Source organism: Polyodon spathula, chromosome 8 (genome assembly GCF_017654505.1).
Source record: "Polyodon spathula isolate WHYD16114869_AA chromosome 8, ASM1765450v1, whole genome shotgun sequence".
Taxonomy (NCBI): domain Eukaryota; kingdom Metazoa; phylum Chordata; class Actinopteri; order Acipenseriformes; family Polyodontidae; genus Polyodon; species Polyodon spathula.
Window position 1 is genome coordinate 27,779,600 of NC_054541.1, and position 16,629 is coordinate 27,796,228.

Consider the following 16,629-nt stretch of genomic DNA (forward strand, 5'->3'; position numbering starts at 1 on the left):
ATCAACCGGGCCCTACTCACACACAACAGCCCTGAAGGGACTAGCTGCTCTCTTTAAATACCTTTAAAGAGTGTAAAGTTTAACAGTACGAGTGCTGTCTTAAATGACAAATTTAACACAGAAAGGGTGTCGTCAACATACAACTTAACAGACTATACCTTGAAGTATACCAGTACACTTCTTCTGATGAACAATCAGATTATCCACTCAAGATTAAAATAATTATTAGGAAGTAATTTTGACATTCTCATATACACTTTGAAATCTGACACATTCTTTCCCTCATGTTTATTGTTCAGAGTTCGTGAATAAATACATCCATAGGGAATTGTTTAAAAAGCACGTTTTTCTTTAGTGCCTTCGTCTCACTCGATATGTTAGGCTTATATACGACAGTCTATTCGTTTTTAATTAGCTAATCATGGAGGAAACATTCAAACAGAACTCGCCTTTTGTTCCTTCAGAACACCTAATATCTTTTCTTGAAGTCCACAACCTCGTAGAAGATCAACAATGTCACTATCATCATCCATGTCAACGTCAAGTCATCATACAGTACTTCCCTGAGTGACAGTTGGTGGATCTTTGAAGTTGTGCATGAACATCTCGTGGTCTAGTGTAGAACGTCGAAATTTCGTGTTTTTAACATTTCTAGGTTGTTTTTTTTTTCCCTTGCATGGCCCTAGGGCTTTTCTGTACTAAAGTAACATGCAACATTAGTATATAAATAAAAAAAATATATTAAAAACAGTAAATAAACATAATGTGAAAAGGGAAACTGGCACCTTTTACAAAGACACATATTGGGAAATTTTACATTTTTGAAAAGGTTTTAATTTAAATCAATATGTCTTGGTTTGCAATTCTGTAGTGTTTTCAAAGCACAAGTAATTATTGATGTATGTAGAGCTATGTGTATACAGTCTTTTAGTGCAATATATACTATCGATGTATGTTATGTATTGCATGTTACATTAATATTAATACAAGTGAAAAGCTTCTGTTTATGCTGTTTTGTTTTCATCAAAATTGATAAATAATTACATATAGACACATTGGAAAGCCCCACAGACACAGGTTGGTGGCATCTATGAGATTTGGAGTAGGGCTTGAAAAGTACCGTTAAAAAGTTGGGAAAAATAAAAGCCAATCAAAATTTAGAACCAACCTGGCAGATGGCAATTAGACACATAAACCTTATAGATTTCTGAGAAATGTGGCCCCAGGAAACGCATACAATTCCCATAGACAACCCAGTCCAGGGGGAGCAATACCCCATCTAAAAATACAGCTTTGCTATGCCAAAGGCAGTTACGAAGGGTAAATATAGACTTGCCAGAACCATGATTAAAACATGGCCTATTTTAACTAGACATAATTAATTAATTTGCCCTGGTTCTAAAACAAAGTTTAAAGTATCTGGAGATTATTCTAAAATATACAAAGATTTTAGTCCCTTCTTAATAGCAGTACTGTCTGTCTACTTCCTGGTCTGATGTCGCCACACGAGCTATCCTGCTACATTAGAAGTCTCCAACCCTGGTCCTGGAGAACTACTGTGGCTGCTGGTTTTCGTTTCAACCAATCTCTCAGTTACTTAATTGAACCAATTATTGGCTTAATTAGTTACGATTAACAGGTGTTCCAGATCTTTAGCCACTGATGATGTAAAGACACATATAAAACCTGCTGGATAGGGGTTCTCAAGGAACAGGGCTGGAGACCACTGTGTTACATACAGCAACTATCATCAGAACATAGATGAGTCATTACATGTCAAGGGTGCAAAGGTGGTGGATTGCCCTTCACAGATCACAAGCATTCCAGGATTTCAGTACTAACGATTCCCGAGACAGCCAATTGTAGACTGGAGGTAAGTGGGTAAGAGGCCTTGAAAGAATCCTGAGGGCTTATACAGCAATTTATACTTTATAACCAGCACTTTTCAAAAACTGTGACTTTTTCCAATACATTAACATGTCATGACATGATAGGTAGAAATGTGACAGTTTAGCCACCTAGTTACTTCAAATTGAAACAATTCAAATTGGGGATGTTGGTTAAGATAATCTTTTAAAAGCGTTTGCTACAAGGGTTAGTTTGCTGTATGAGTTGCATCTGTGGCTCTAGTGGTTCATTGTGAAGAGGTACAACCCGTCACTGTGCATATTATGTTTTTTTTGTATTTGTATTATTATTTTAATGTATTGTTTAATTTGTATAAAGAACTCAGTTTTGTTATTGTTTTTGCAGCATGGATGGGGTTAAATTTCTCCAGCCATGCTAACCCCCTGCAGAGTGTGACCGTCTCTAGATTAACTGATTAATTTATTATTAATTTGGAGATGGTCACATGTATATAAACCTGCAGCTTCCGCAGAGTCGGGAAGTGTGTATCCAGAGGCGGAACGAGGGACAGAAGGTAAAACAAAGTAAAGCTTATTAAATAAGCAGTTGCTATGCGTACAGCTGCTGTATGTAATGCAAGAATTCTATTTGTCCGTCGATATATCACATGACTCGAAATTACATCATTATTCTCCTGGTGGATAGGGGGTATTTTATTAATACCTCTACAGCAGCTGGAACAATAACATGTGTACGACTGCTGTACATATTACATTAATACTGACGTGCCACACTATGGCTACAGATCTTACATTGAAGCGCCACCTGATGATGACACCAATGTATACACATGGTGTGTAAATGCTCTTTGTTATTTATCACTCAAAGGCATGTGGTAAAACAAATGTTAAGTCATTCAAACAAACAAATTCTGTAACTAGTACTTATTTTAATAACCCAATATCAGGCAGTTGTGGATTCTTTGGCATACCAGGAGTAGGCAGTGGTCCTGTTGGTCCCATCAATTATTTATTTATTTAGTTTTTTAATTTAGTCATCTCCAGTTTTTTACCCCAGTTTTTCTTCCCAATTTGGTATGCCCAATTATTATCTGTATCCTCAGCTTGGTGCGTAAAAAATTATTTCTTACACGTTTAAAATATATATATATATTTTTTTTTTTTATTATTATTATTTCAGATATGCTTAAGTTAGATGAAAAATGTTTAGAAAAGTCGATCTGATTTTAACTATCAAAAAATCTAAAATTATGTTTGCTCACCCTACTTTAAGTGGATAACTACCAAAAGCCAGGACTGTGTCTTAGCTCAGTCAATGGCATCTCACTATCTCATCACACTCGCACTCTTCCCAACGCACCTACGTCACATGACCTCTGCGTCCCACATGACCACCTATGGGAAAAAATAGAATATTGTGAATTTTGCTGGCGCTCTGTGCCTGGAGACATTTCATATTAAACATAAAAAAATTGCTATGTGTGCTGGTTATACACCAGCACGATACTTGTTTGGTTTGGTTTGGTGTTTGTTTTGGCCAACGTGCCGTTTGTTTTTGTAAAAGTGTTTTTGTTTGTTCAAACATTTTATTTTGTTCCTTTATTAAACGCGCAAGCAGCACATTCCTACCCCAGAGCTATCTTAGTGTGTTTTTCGTTTGCTGTCAAAAAAATCTAGCTTTACCCCCATTCCAGGATATTCTGCATAATAAATAGCTGGAACAAAAGTCACACCAGTAAATTACACTTTTTCTCATTTGATACAAGTTGTAGTCTCTTGTGGAAGCTGAAGTGAGACCTGGGCATTGAACATTGCATAACATGTTCTCATGGGGTATCCAGCATTTGACATCCTTCTCTGCCATTATTTCCTCCCTGTGTGCATGAATTTGATATAAGTTTCTAAATTATTTAAAGAGGTTTTCAATTAAACTATCCAAATTGTATCTGCATAGATACAAGAAACAAAACTCCCTCCTGTAAGAAAGTGTCTTCTTCAGCATCTCAGGGGATTCTCATCGTTTTTTGTGCATTAGAGATACACAAGACTTGAAGCTGGGTGTGGGAATTAGCTATGAATCTGTGAATCTGTATCTGTGTTAATGCTGAGTGCCTGTAAAGTGATTGTAGTTAACAAAATATTTACATGAATCATATCTGTTTTGCTCATTCATTAGCTACATCGGTCTCATGTGTTCAGTTTGGAAGAAAAAACAAACTGCTGCCATAGCAAATATGTGTTTGTATTTTAAAACATAATATCTCAGTTTCCATGTCTCATTCTGTCACACTTACTTTTCCTGGGTCATTTCACATCAGCAGTGTCTTCTGTCAAATATATCAAGTGAAGGGGTGGGAACAATTTCATCTATGTGAAATGGCCACTCAAGTGCAATACTATCTGAAAGCATGGCTTGCAAAGAGAGATTTCTTTAACCAGTGGAATTATTCTGTTGACCATGATGTCTTTTTTAACGTTAGCTGTGCACTCCTCCCAATCCAAACTCTTCCACCAACAGAAATACTGCCCTCAAAAAGTATTAAGTATTTCAGTGATGGCTATGCTGGCCATACAAAAACCAATACTATGGAGTCAATCTTATCACCATAAACTGGACTTCAAATTGTGATGGTATTGGGGAACAGCCAAGAGAAAGACAAACAATTAGTTGTGTGGTGTGATGGACAGATTTTGACCCAAAATTATATATTTTCATTCTGCAAGACTGCCTTCCACAGCATAAGCTTCAGTTTTCAATGCTCTTGCCTCGCTGCTAGTGCCTCGGAAACAGTTATGAGACTCTGCTGGGATGGTTCAGATGAAAGCTTTGTATATGCAAAGCAGAGAGAGTAACCTTTCCATAAAACAGTTTTTCAGATTTATACTATTGGGGTTTTTCCCAAAGGTCAAAAAACTTTGTTTAGGACTTTGTTTATGTGTTTTTAATATATTCTCAATTATTTTTGAGTAAAAGATTGATTAAAGGTTGAGGCTGTTGAACAAGCCTGAGCACAGAGTTTGGCGTAAATCAGAAATGGCTGGGTATTTTTTGGGGGGTGATTTCTCAATGCATGACCCAACTTTGCTTAAACAGATACATATAAACTATGATTCAGCAGACAACTGCTTATGTTGGTTGTTTAATTTAAGAAATGCTCAGAATGTTCAATGATCAATGATGATCTTTACAATATATGTTTCCCAAACATAAATGTTACATTAAATTACACTGTAAAGTAAGTTGCATGTTTACTGTTTATATAATTCTTTATGCAGTATATTTGAAAATGGATAAAGCATTACAATAAAAACACAAAACTAATTGTTTCGAAGGGTATTATTATGATTTTATAAGTGAATATATTTGAAATAAGAGATAAAGCTTAGATAACCAACGCCTACTTATAAATAAGACAGAGTCAGTATTTTCTAAGCATGTTTCCCAGTGATTCTTATTTTCAATCCATGTCTTCATGTTTCGAGTGAACGTAATGTGCCTGCTACATTATTTATGTATTTTGCGTTTGTTGTAAGTTACTCGGACATATTGATCAGTTGGGTATGGACATTATTTTAATAAATCTCTGTAGAATATTTGAATATGTCAGTTACATTTTTACATGCACATACTGTGGGTGTAGGCTAGGTCATGGTGACCTAACACACTCGTTGAAAGACAAAAAGGATTCGTAAACTAGTCTTCCTACTACCTCGGCCTATATAGGAAACCTGTGATGGGTTTGGGGGTTTGTTTTTTTCTCTACAGCACTTTGAACAGCTGCACAAAGGAGATTGTGATTAATGAACAGCTGACACCGAAGTCCTAGTATTTGCAGCTGTGTTGGACATTAAAATTCATTGGAAGTTAGTAATTGGAAGCAAGTAAACTGTATCTAGAGTCAAGGTTTTGAAGGTTTTGGTTTGTAAAAGTAATAAAATCTTAGCATATACTACTCCATAAAGCAAACATGTTTCTGTAGGATCATATTACTGTATGTAAGAATAAGCTGAACATTTGAAATTATGTTGGTGGTTAATGCAAACTAAAGGTCACAGTATATTCATGACACGTGTTTGTCTGAAAAAAAAACAACAAAAAAAAACACAATGATTTAGTAAATGTGTAATTGTTGGGTCATTTATTGAGCACATTAATTAATTACGAGAATATCCAAATCCACATATTTAATTATTTGTAGGTCTAGAAGAAGCATCATGTTTACACCACTGCATACTTTGTTATAATATAACAATACATTTTATTCAGTGGTTAACGGAGCCTTGAACAAGCTGCAGTGATTTTAGTAGGCAAACATTGGGGGTCTGTTTAATATCTGACTTATTTAACAGTGGCAGATTAAATAAATCTAAATATGGTGAATCAGATCTTTTGTCTGCCAAGGGAACATTTCTTGCTGAGTTTAATGGATTTAGGATTTTTTGTTTTAGAGCCAAAACTGGCTGTGATGATGGGGCTTTATTTGTGCTGTAGACCAATGTTCAAGTTACATTTCAGCCAAGACCCAGAGGTGAAGCCTGTATCCAGTGTAAGAAGGATTTCTACAGAACACTTAGGTAATGCCAATGATAAATGACAACTGTAGCAATTCAACAGTTATTAAAGAATAAGAGATATGGAATTCTAGATGCAAAAAAACTTGAAAGGCAGTATTTCAAACACAAGCTGTAAATTCTAAAGGCACTTTTTTTTATTTAAAGTTTTTTTTTTATTTATTTTTTTTTTTTGTGTGTCAGGTTGTCCAATTAAAAAATTAAAAAAAAATTTTTTTTGTTAAACACTACCAATATCTGATGGTTATAGATTGTAAAAAAAATTTTTTTTAACATTGTAAAGTTTAATATTGACACGTGGTTTTTTCTTTATATATATATATATATATATATATATATATATATATATATATATATATATATATATATATATATATATATATATATATATATATATATATATATATATATATATATATATATATATATATATATGTTTTACGACATTCGTTTTGACAAATACATACCTGCATTATAAACTACAGTACTAATTACTACTGACTTCGATAATATAATGCTGTACTGACATCAACACAATTTGTTTTCAAAAATAAAAAATAAAAACTAAATCAAAACAAATAAAAGGTTGCTGTAGAAACTGTTGCTTTAATTAACCATCATGTATAGTTCAGTGGTTGGCAGTTCTTAATTTGCATGCTGAGTTGTAATGCAAGATCTGTGAGAACAAATGACATACACTCTGCTCCATGGTGATTGATTTGTGTGTTGTTTATTTTTGCCCCAGATCATGTCAAGTCTATTTTACCTCTTGTTGAGAATGCCTGCCTTTGGGAAACATGCAGCAAAACTAAAGTTTTGAAAGAAACAGAATATATTGGAGCAAACATATATCTACATTAAAAAATGCTGTGCCATACAGCCACCTGAAAAACTAAAAAGCTGCCAACCTTTAAGTTCTGAGAAAATGTAGTAGATTCTATCTTCTGAGCACCTGAAATGTATGGAGATATGTTGGTCAACTTGTATGCACTTTGGTTTACAGGGAAAATTCAACATTGTCAATACCCTATCCACACTGCTTTATCAGCAAGGTGATAAAGATGCAGGTTTGCAATAGACGGTGTGTACCCAATAATATTTTTTAACTCTTTCTTCAAAGCTAGTAACTACATTGCATTATTACATGGCCAAAGCTAAAAACTCTTTTAGTATTTTTTTTTTTCACATGAACTGGGATTGGGGCACTGTCCAATAATAAACAATGATTAATGAACCACACGAATTGCCTGCAGTATTTGTGTTATATTGCTGAAACTCCCTGGGTATAGAACAGCAATCAATAACAATTTAACAAAGGGAAAAACGGCTAATATGAGTAAAGTCAGTATGAAATAGCATGATAGAATCTTCTTTTTCTTGATGTACTTTGAGGAGATTTCAGTAGTATTCAGAAGAACATGAAGAGTACTTTCTATTGGTCTGCGTTAATGAGGTAGCTGGGTCACAAATGGTAACCATAGTAATTCCATTTCTCTTCTGTTAGCATTGAAATACTGGACTAAAAAAAAGGTATTTTAAATGTATTCAATCTAAAGAGGCTGTAGACACTGCGAAGTACTCACTGAGGTCAGAGTTTGCATGCCAGTAGGTGGCACCAGTGCTTTAGGACAAGTAGATACAATTGCAAACACATTAAATGAAAATGCATGTATGCAGAGTTTCAAATGTTTTTTCTAAGACAAAATAAACAATTTTATGGCAGTTTGGCCCTATTTATGTACAGTGTAACCTGCTTAATACCAGTCATGTTAATGTTACACTCTGTTTAATATGATCACATTGAAACAGAATATAAAGAGAGACGATGGGGACAAGCTCCTGATAATATCACTTTCTTTATTATCACACTTCACTTAATATCAATCACATATAACACCCATACAACTGACTGCCTTTCCCTTAATATCGCTTTCGAAATACAAAAACATAGGCTATGAAGGTTTACATGTAAGTAAGTTTCTGTAGAGTATTGCAATGTTACGATATGGTAGACAAATACAGCATACAGAACATCACAATGTTTATGATCAATAGTGAAATCAATGTAAAGCCTGGGAATATATTTCAATCTTAGAACTTCTGTCAACTCCACTTTATGACCCAGTTTCTGGTCAGCCCCCTTGAAATGGTGTGTAAAATGATTGGACTTCATTGTTGGTTCACAATGAAATCAGAACATGTGTGCAGACAACTCTTTTTAGAATGTGTGTGCTTTGTAATGTGTGTTAGAGGTTGGATGCAGTGTATGATAATACAAAAAACTAATAAATTATTAAACAAAATCAAGGAATCTGAATTTAGGATTATCAGAATACATAAAACCAAGTGAGTGTTTAAACGGTTCTATCCGATAGAGCTGATCAGTACCATTTCAGAAAATGATTTCTCTTTAAGGCTTACTGAATTTTAAATGTTTTAATTATTTTTGATCATTACTAATATTAAAGAAGCAATAATGAAAAAAGCAACATTTTCTAAAATGGCCTGAGCTGGCTACATAAAATGTTGGAATAACAGTATTTAAATATTTATTAAATTCAATGTGAAACCATGTAATGTTAATATAGTCCACTCTAGGCCTAAAAGCAGTCTGGAAAATACAGCTCTATCAGTGTTAAGACAAACGTGTTAGATAGGTTGACATCTCAGTAGGGATACGTTAGAGAGACCGACATGGATTTGAAAAGGGGTTTAGTAATTTAATCGGGAAAATGTTTATAAAATCAAGCTGGTGTTTTAGAATACTTTCTCATGTCAAGGTCTGTAAATATTGTGACAAAGCATCCCTGTAATGTTGGTTCTTTTGGGGGGAAAGAAATGTGAATAGAATGTGAAGTCAGCTGAAAAATACATACATGATAGTCTTTGGGATGTATAAAGGGAGTTGGCAAATTACGACAGATAAATTAAAGGATTATTTCATTTTAATTAGGACGCGACCCATCATTATACAAGAACATGGACAGGACCACCAATTGTAATATAGTGGGTTAATTGATTTAGCTCTGTTAATATGCTGGGGCTTATTAGGATTGAAGAAATTAGAAAAGTAAAAAGAAAATATAAAGAAGTGAGAAATGTATTTACAAATTAGTGGAAAAGTAAAGGGGATAATAATTGATCCCAGTTTCTACTGATTTGGTGTAAAAGGGTTTTATTAGTAAAGACAACAGTGTACAATTGTTAACAGGAAGAAAAACAATTGTATTAATATGTCCAGCTTTTACCTGTACTGCAATGGGAGTGACATTTGCATATTCAGTATTAAACTGTATAGACAGTATTTAAAGCTGTTGCATCCCAAACTACTTGAAAATGTGTCTCATGCTTTGTGGAAAAAAAAATAAAACACTCAAAATGACACCCAATTGATAGAAAATAACCAATAGCATAGCATTATCATGTATTTGCACATCAATGATGCTTAGCATGCTATTTAGCATAAGCAAGTTCATCAACCCCTTTTTGGTGTGCTTGCTGTAATTTTGTCATTTGCTTCCCTCATATCATTAAGTATGACAATAAACAAAAACATCTTTTAAGACTGTAATTAAATGTATCCACTGCCTGTCTGTTCAATGCCTTGAAAGTGCAAAATAAACTGTATATTTTGATTCAATTGCATTTGTATGAAGAAATTCCCATTGATAATTGCTAGATGTGCACTGCAACCTGTCATTTTAAGTAGGTTATTCGTCCTTTGATTGTTAGAATAAATCTGCAACCACTGACTTTTGATCGCATTATATTTGTTTAAAAAACAAAAAAGAAAAGTGATTTATAGTTACATTTATTAAAGCTCAAATGTATGTTTAGTTTTAAATAAGTTGCAGTTAACAAGTTGGCACTATAATAATTGTAAAGTCCAATACTTTTTACATAACCCAAGAGCTCTATGTGTATTTATTAGATTGATATTGTAATAGCATAAAGATATATACCCCTGTTTTAAATGTTCCCCAGAAATATATGCATACTTAAGATCAAATAATGCCCATAAAACTGAAAATTACTGTTAATGCACAATAAAATATATGTGTAATTTTCTGTGTAGGTTTTCAACACAGTTAAATTCTTGAGATTTATACCATTCTTTCATATAGATAACAAGTCTGGTGGAAAGTAGTTACAAAGCATTATTTTATTAGTAAGTATGGTTTCTTTTTATGTGCTACACATTGCAGTCATTGTCTTGAGTTAGAAATGTGATTTCATTTGTAATATACAGCAGACCTACAAAAGCTCCAGGATCATTGCATGGTGTCAGTTTTCTTGTTCTGTATGTTTATTATGACAAAGTGAGTTAATTACAGTTTTTCGTTTTAGAAATACTGTGCTTTAAAGTAGTGATTGCAAACGTGCTGCATAACTGTCATTTACTATTTGAAGACAGTATGGTTCATTTATTTTGAATTCCTTTGAGTGGGTGATTTCATAATGCTTCTTTCAATCAATATATATATATCTTATATATATAATATATCCAATATATAATAATATATAGTGGCCGAATATATAATAATATACTGCGATATATAATAGACTGAACCAAACTTGAAATAGCTGCTTCCTTTCTTATTCATCTAATTCAAGTTCCATCTTCTTGGGATGCTATTTAATCTCTGTGACAAAATGCAGTCTATTTTGTACTGTTTAATCTTCCCTTTGCTCATTAAAGTCTAAAGAGAATCTTGAAGAGCCGTCTAAATTCAATCTCTTTAGTACCATGCTCCTTCATGTTTTACCAAAAACAAGTTCACGTGTATGTATATGAATACAAACATTGATTTGATATCAGGTTAGGTCTTACTATAATTTTTTTCTGTAAGATAAAAGCTGTGAGTTTTCTTCCAACTGGTAATTGTAATTGTAAACCAATAGTTGCCTGTTTAGGGTGTGTTTTGGACAGTCGGTTGAGTATGTTTGAGCTGGATAGCAGTGGTGCTAGGCAAATTTATTGACCCATCAGAAAGTAAACCAGCCATTTAGTTTAAGTCATTCTGAAATCCATGACTGGGTGCAGGACTAGGGTGTGTTTTAAACCCTAAAGAAAGGCTACATATGATTCCTGGGACAGTCCTTTTGCCTTTTTTGTGACTAGTTGCAGAAATCTTATAGTGACGTGGGTTAAAATGAAAAAAAAAAATGTGGTTGTTGGAAATTAAGCAAGTGCTATGTCCAGGTAATTCTTGTTTTGCTAGTGCAGTTCATATCTTGTAGTTAGTCACTGTTCATGTTGCATAGGTTAACCAAAGATCACTTCACATTTACTTTTAGTGTATTCCCTAAAATTTTGAAGATCCCAGTCGGTCTGGAATTTTTTTTCTGGGATGGAATAATCCACATGGTTTAAATTTCTGGGGTATTTCAATATTTGTGGACTGTAAATTACAGGTTTCTGAGTTCAGGTTTATCTGTACTAACCTAATAAGTGCCTGCACTGCATACTGAATCCGACCACAGAGAGTGGCTTATGCTATCAATGTTGTTTTTAATTACCACTGGTCTACAGGCTTTAGAAGTCATACACTGGGTCTTTATGATGAGACTGCGAAGCCAAAAGAAAAAAAAATAATAAAAATACATACCTGGCCTGGAGTTAAAATTTTCAACTGAGAAGTCCTTTGTCATTGTTTATGATCTGGTTGCATTTTATACAGCATGGCTGCCACAGAGCAAGTATTACTTCAGGAGGCCCTGGGGTAGTGGGTATGGGTGTGTGTGTGTGAGGGAAGGGGGGGAGGGGTGATTTTAAAGGATATACATTCTGAAAAGGTCAGTACCCCCTGAAATGCCACAATGCACAGGAAATTGTGTTACAAGACATATTTTCCACCCCTTCTTTACCAAGAGACCAATATTGTTAGCTAAGGCCTTAACAGGAACCAATAAATTAACAGGTGTTGCATATAGCAAGGTAAATAATGCACCCTTAAGAAGGTGAGGTACTGTTTTGAAATGACATTTAAGTAAAGAGATTCTCTGAAACTGTTATGCAGCTACTGTCCAAAAAAAAAAAAACTTCCTACGAACAGAGCTTTCTTTTACAATCACGCTGTAACAGTGAATCTTTCAAAATGTAATCAGTTTTAAGATTAAGATTTTACGTTTTGTGTACTTAGCTAATTATTCCCACAGACATGCCGTATAAGAAACAGCTCAATGTTAGCCAATGGAGACATGAACAGAGCCCTTTGATGGCCAGGCAAGATACTGCTGTGGAAAAGGCTTGAGGCAAGTGTCCAACTCCTATTTAATGTGATGCAGCCAAAGCATTATAGAGATTTACTGGCATTCTGGGATTTTCAGTAGATTAATCTGTATTATTTTGGATTTTAGGTTTAGATACTGTTGTAAGATGTTAGGATGGTTCAATATGTTTGTCAGGATTAGTGTGGTCCATAGACAGAAGTGTAGGTGACCATTCCTAGGGGGAAAATGCTACATTGACAGAGATTTGTTCATGTTGAGTACCATTCTCTGATAAGTTAGCTCTTGTAAAGCATGCTAAGCTTGTGTAATTACCGTACTGTCATAGGGTTAAAATATCAAACGTAATGTTTTATTTTCAAACTATACTGTGTTATCACTTTAAAGAATAAATAGATGCAAATGTATTTTTTTTCACCTTTCCATTGACATGGTTGCCCTTCACCACTGCTGGCCTGACCTTCTTTATAATATTAGAAAGAGCCCAGCTGAGTTGAAAGGTCACTGCATGATACAGAGGAACATGATTAATATTCAATAATGGAACCACTGAATATAACTGTAAACATCATACTACCTTCACTTTAAATAGGAAAAACACTTTAACCTCATTCTCTTAAAGGTAACTGCATTTGGTATTTGTTACAGTGGTGTGAATGGTTCGATAAATACAATGGCCTAGTTAAGAAGTCCAGGCGAATCCAAAATATTTCTGTATAAGGCAGTGTAAAAATAGATTTGTTTTTATAATTAAATGCATCTTGTTATGTCTGCAAATGTATTTTCTGTATGTAAATGTGTTTGCGACCAAATATTTTGCATTTATTGCCAATATATCAAAGTATTTTAGGCTTAATATACATATTGAAGTAACTGTTGTCATGTTTTAGAAAACATGTGATGTACTGCTAGTATGTGTGGAGAGACTGGCACGATTTCTTCTCTTATTTATTTTAGCGTGCCAGGAATCTAGAGTGTCTTACAAAGGATGTGTAAACGTAGAGGCAATAAAATGCTTCTATTGTAGGGGGTGACAGTGACAGCACATCTACTAATTGAGTGATGTCCCCTCTGCTTAACCACTTGGCTTCTATTTTATTGATCTATGAAAGATCTCTCCATAATATTTCCTGATATATAAACTAGTGCACATACCTGTGTGCCGTGTCATTAAAATAACACATCCCTGTAATTTTAAGATTCATGATTTATAATGGCAGTAAATTATTCTTTATATAGATGTGTTTTTCTTAGCTGGGTTGTGGAATTTAGGGTTGTTGGATTAACTGGTCTCGACTGCATTTACTAGTCTGTTTGATTAGGTGAGCACAGTTTTATATTCCCTCTTGGAGACCTAAATAGCAACTATTTCCTAACAAAACAGTGTTGGAAACAAAGGCTCCTTTCACAGCTTGTGGGCAATGCTCAGTAGTCTTTTGTGCAGAGAAACAACAAAGCTACTACTGCCTTTCATACGGTACAACTAAAGAAAATAAAATGTTAGCAATACCGGGTCCCCTAAATCAGTCTTTACTTAATTAACTAAAATAAGTACTGGCGGAAAAAAAGAATGTGGACATGTTTAATTGTTATAGGGTCTGATTGACCGACTAAGATGCATTACATTCTGCAAAGTTCCATGGTCAGTTTGGTATTGGGGTTCAGTTAGTAGCACATTTATCACTGGGCCAGGAGGTCACAGCATGGACATGTGCCAAATCCTAACATGAAATTGTTCCATCTGCCAGTACCCGCAGAGAGGTTTGAGACTGCGGCTAAGGTGGTATCCTTCACATTTGTTGCATGCAGGAGACACAGGACCCCTTTGTAAATGCTTTCACAAAGGACTGGTCTTTGAAAATAAGCAGGCTGCTAAGTGGTTAGCTTAACCTTTTTAGGGCCATGACAAATATAACTCTAGGCTCTCTGGTTTCCCACAATATGAATTATAACTGTAAATAATTCTGGTAAAATCTTTGTTTAAAAAGCTTCCAATAGTTTCAAATGTAATTTCATCAGTTTTTATTTTCTTGAAATTCAAGTGTTTCTTTTTGCCATTTCTGTTTTTTTTTTTCTTTTTGGTACTTTAAGTCTGTGCTTTCAGCTCAGGAGTGCTTTTTAGTTCTTGTTGCCTGCCATAGACATATGTAACAAAGCAATCAAGCATCTGATAGAGCACCATATAAGCTATGATTTTTTTTTTTTTTTTTTTTTTTCTTTTTGAGCTGGTTACTCTAAAGCAAGGGTGCCCAATCCTGGTCCTGGAGGGCCGGTGTCCCTCCTGGTTTTTGTTCCAACTGTACACTAAATTGCTTAATTGGACCAATTAAGCTTCTAATAAGTGCTTGATTGGTCCAATTAACTAATGTAGGGGACAATTGGAACAAAATCCAGGAGGACACCAGCCCTCCAGGACCAGGATTGGGCACCCCTGCTTAAAGGATTACCAGCTAAAATGTTTTATGCTGGGTGGAAAGTAGCAATCTTTTTATAAGACTGTATTTTACCTGTCTTAAGACCATAGGTTAGGATAAAAGTGGAGATTGTTGTGATAATAGGAAAGCTTTGAAAATAAGGACTTGTATCTCCTGTCCCAGGCAAACAACAAGCTTCCATTTTAAATTAAACTGAAAAAATCCTAGTGGTTAGGGAGCTGACGAACTTAAATGTAAAGAAAGGATTTTTGAAACTGCATCAAATTGCTGATGAATCACCCTGTCTCCCAGGCTCAAAAGTAAACAATTGCAAAATTATTTCTAACAGATTTTTATTCCTGGACAATTAATTACAGCAAAGTCAATAACATGTTCTTACTTTTTTGTAATGACTGAAGCTTATTTTAATTAATTATTATTAAGGCTAGGCTGATTGTAGAATGTAATTAATAGGTAAATCTTATGCCTCAGCCTGTAGAGCATAAAGTTCTTTGAATTATAATAAAGGCCAAGTCAACATGACTATAAGCGTTATAGCAAAACCTACACCTTGGTTAAAGTAAACAAAGTAATTGTTTTTCACACATGGTTTTCACATTGAACATGGACGTCTCAGGTACACTTAGGGTAAGCCAATGTTGTATTGATAAGGTCATGTAAACAACTTGCAGTAAGCCATCATGTTATGTTTGTATTTTCAGAAACCGCCTGCTTTATGTTTTGAAACCAGCCTTCCTTTTGGTCAAATATACTTGTTATGGCTGCAATAACTGCCTCCCTCTCACCTTTCCCTACAGCCATATTCCGTATTCTTGCTCTAAATACAGTTCAACACATAGACTGCACAGCACTGTTATTTCATGTGCCCTTTATTAAACACTAAGTTAAGGCTCTGGGATTAATACTGTGCTTATTCTGACTCTGGGAAAGTCAGTGTCCTTAGGGATTGTGTGAGTGGAACTTTCTACCTGAAACAATATCAAATACCTCTTTCTGTATGTGTTGGTTTACATATCAACTGCAGGAAACCAAGTTTAGTGACTTCCTTGAAGGCTTTTGAACAATACCCATTGTTAACCATTGATATGACATGACCTCATATCCAGGATATTATTCAGGGAACTTGGGCTCCAATAAATTATATACCTTTTAACTATTAAAATAATGAAAGATTTGTGACTTTGAGGACAGAAAGTGAGATGCACATGATTAGGAACTCTTGAGGGTGTTGTTGGAAACACAATCATACTGGGGTCAGAAGGTGACTAGTTTGATTGCTGGTTATACTATTGTATTATAAAGGCATACTTCTAAAAAGCAATGTAAAACCTACACAGCTATATAAAACATCCCTGAGGTTTATCCATTTTAAACATTACCTGATATACAGTACTCTGCATATTGAGTAGCACTTGCAGTCCAATGCAGACCAGCCATTACATAAAAAACAGATGGGATCATAAGAAACCGTGACTTTAAAAATAACCAACCTGGCCAGAGATAAACGTCTAACCTTCCAACAT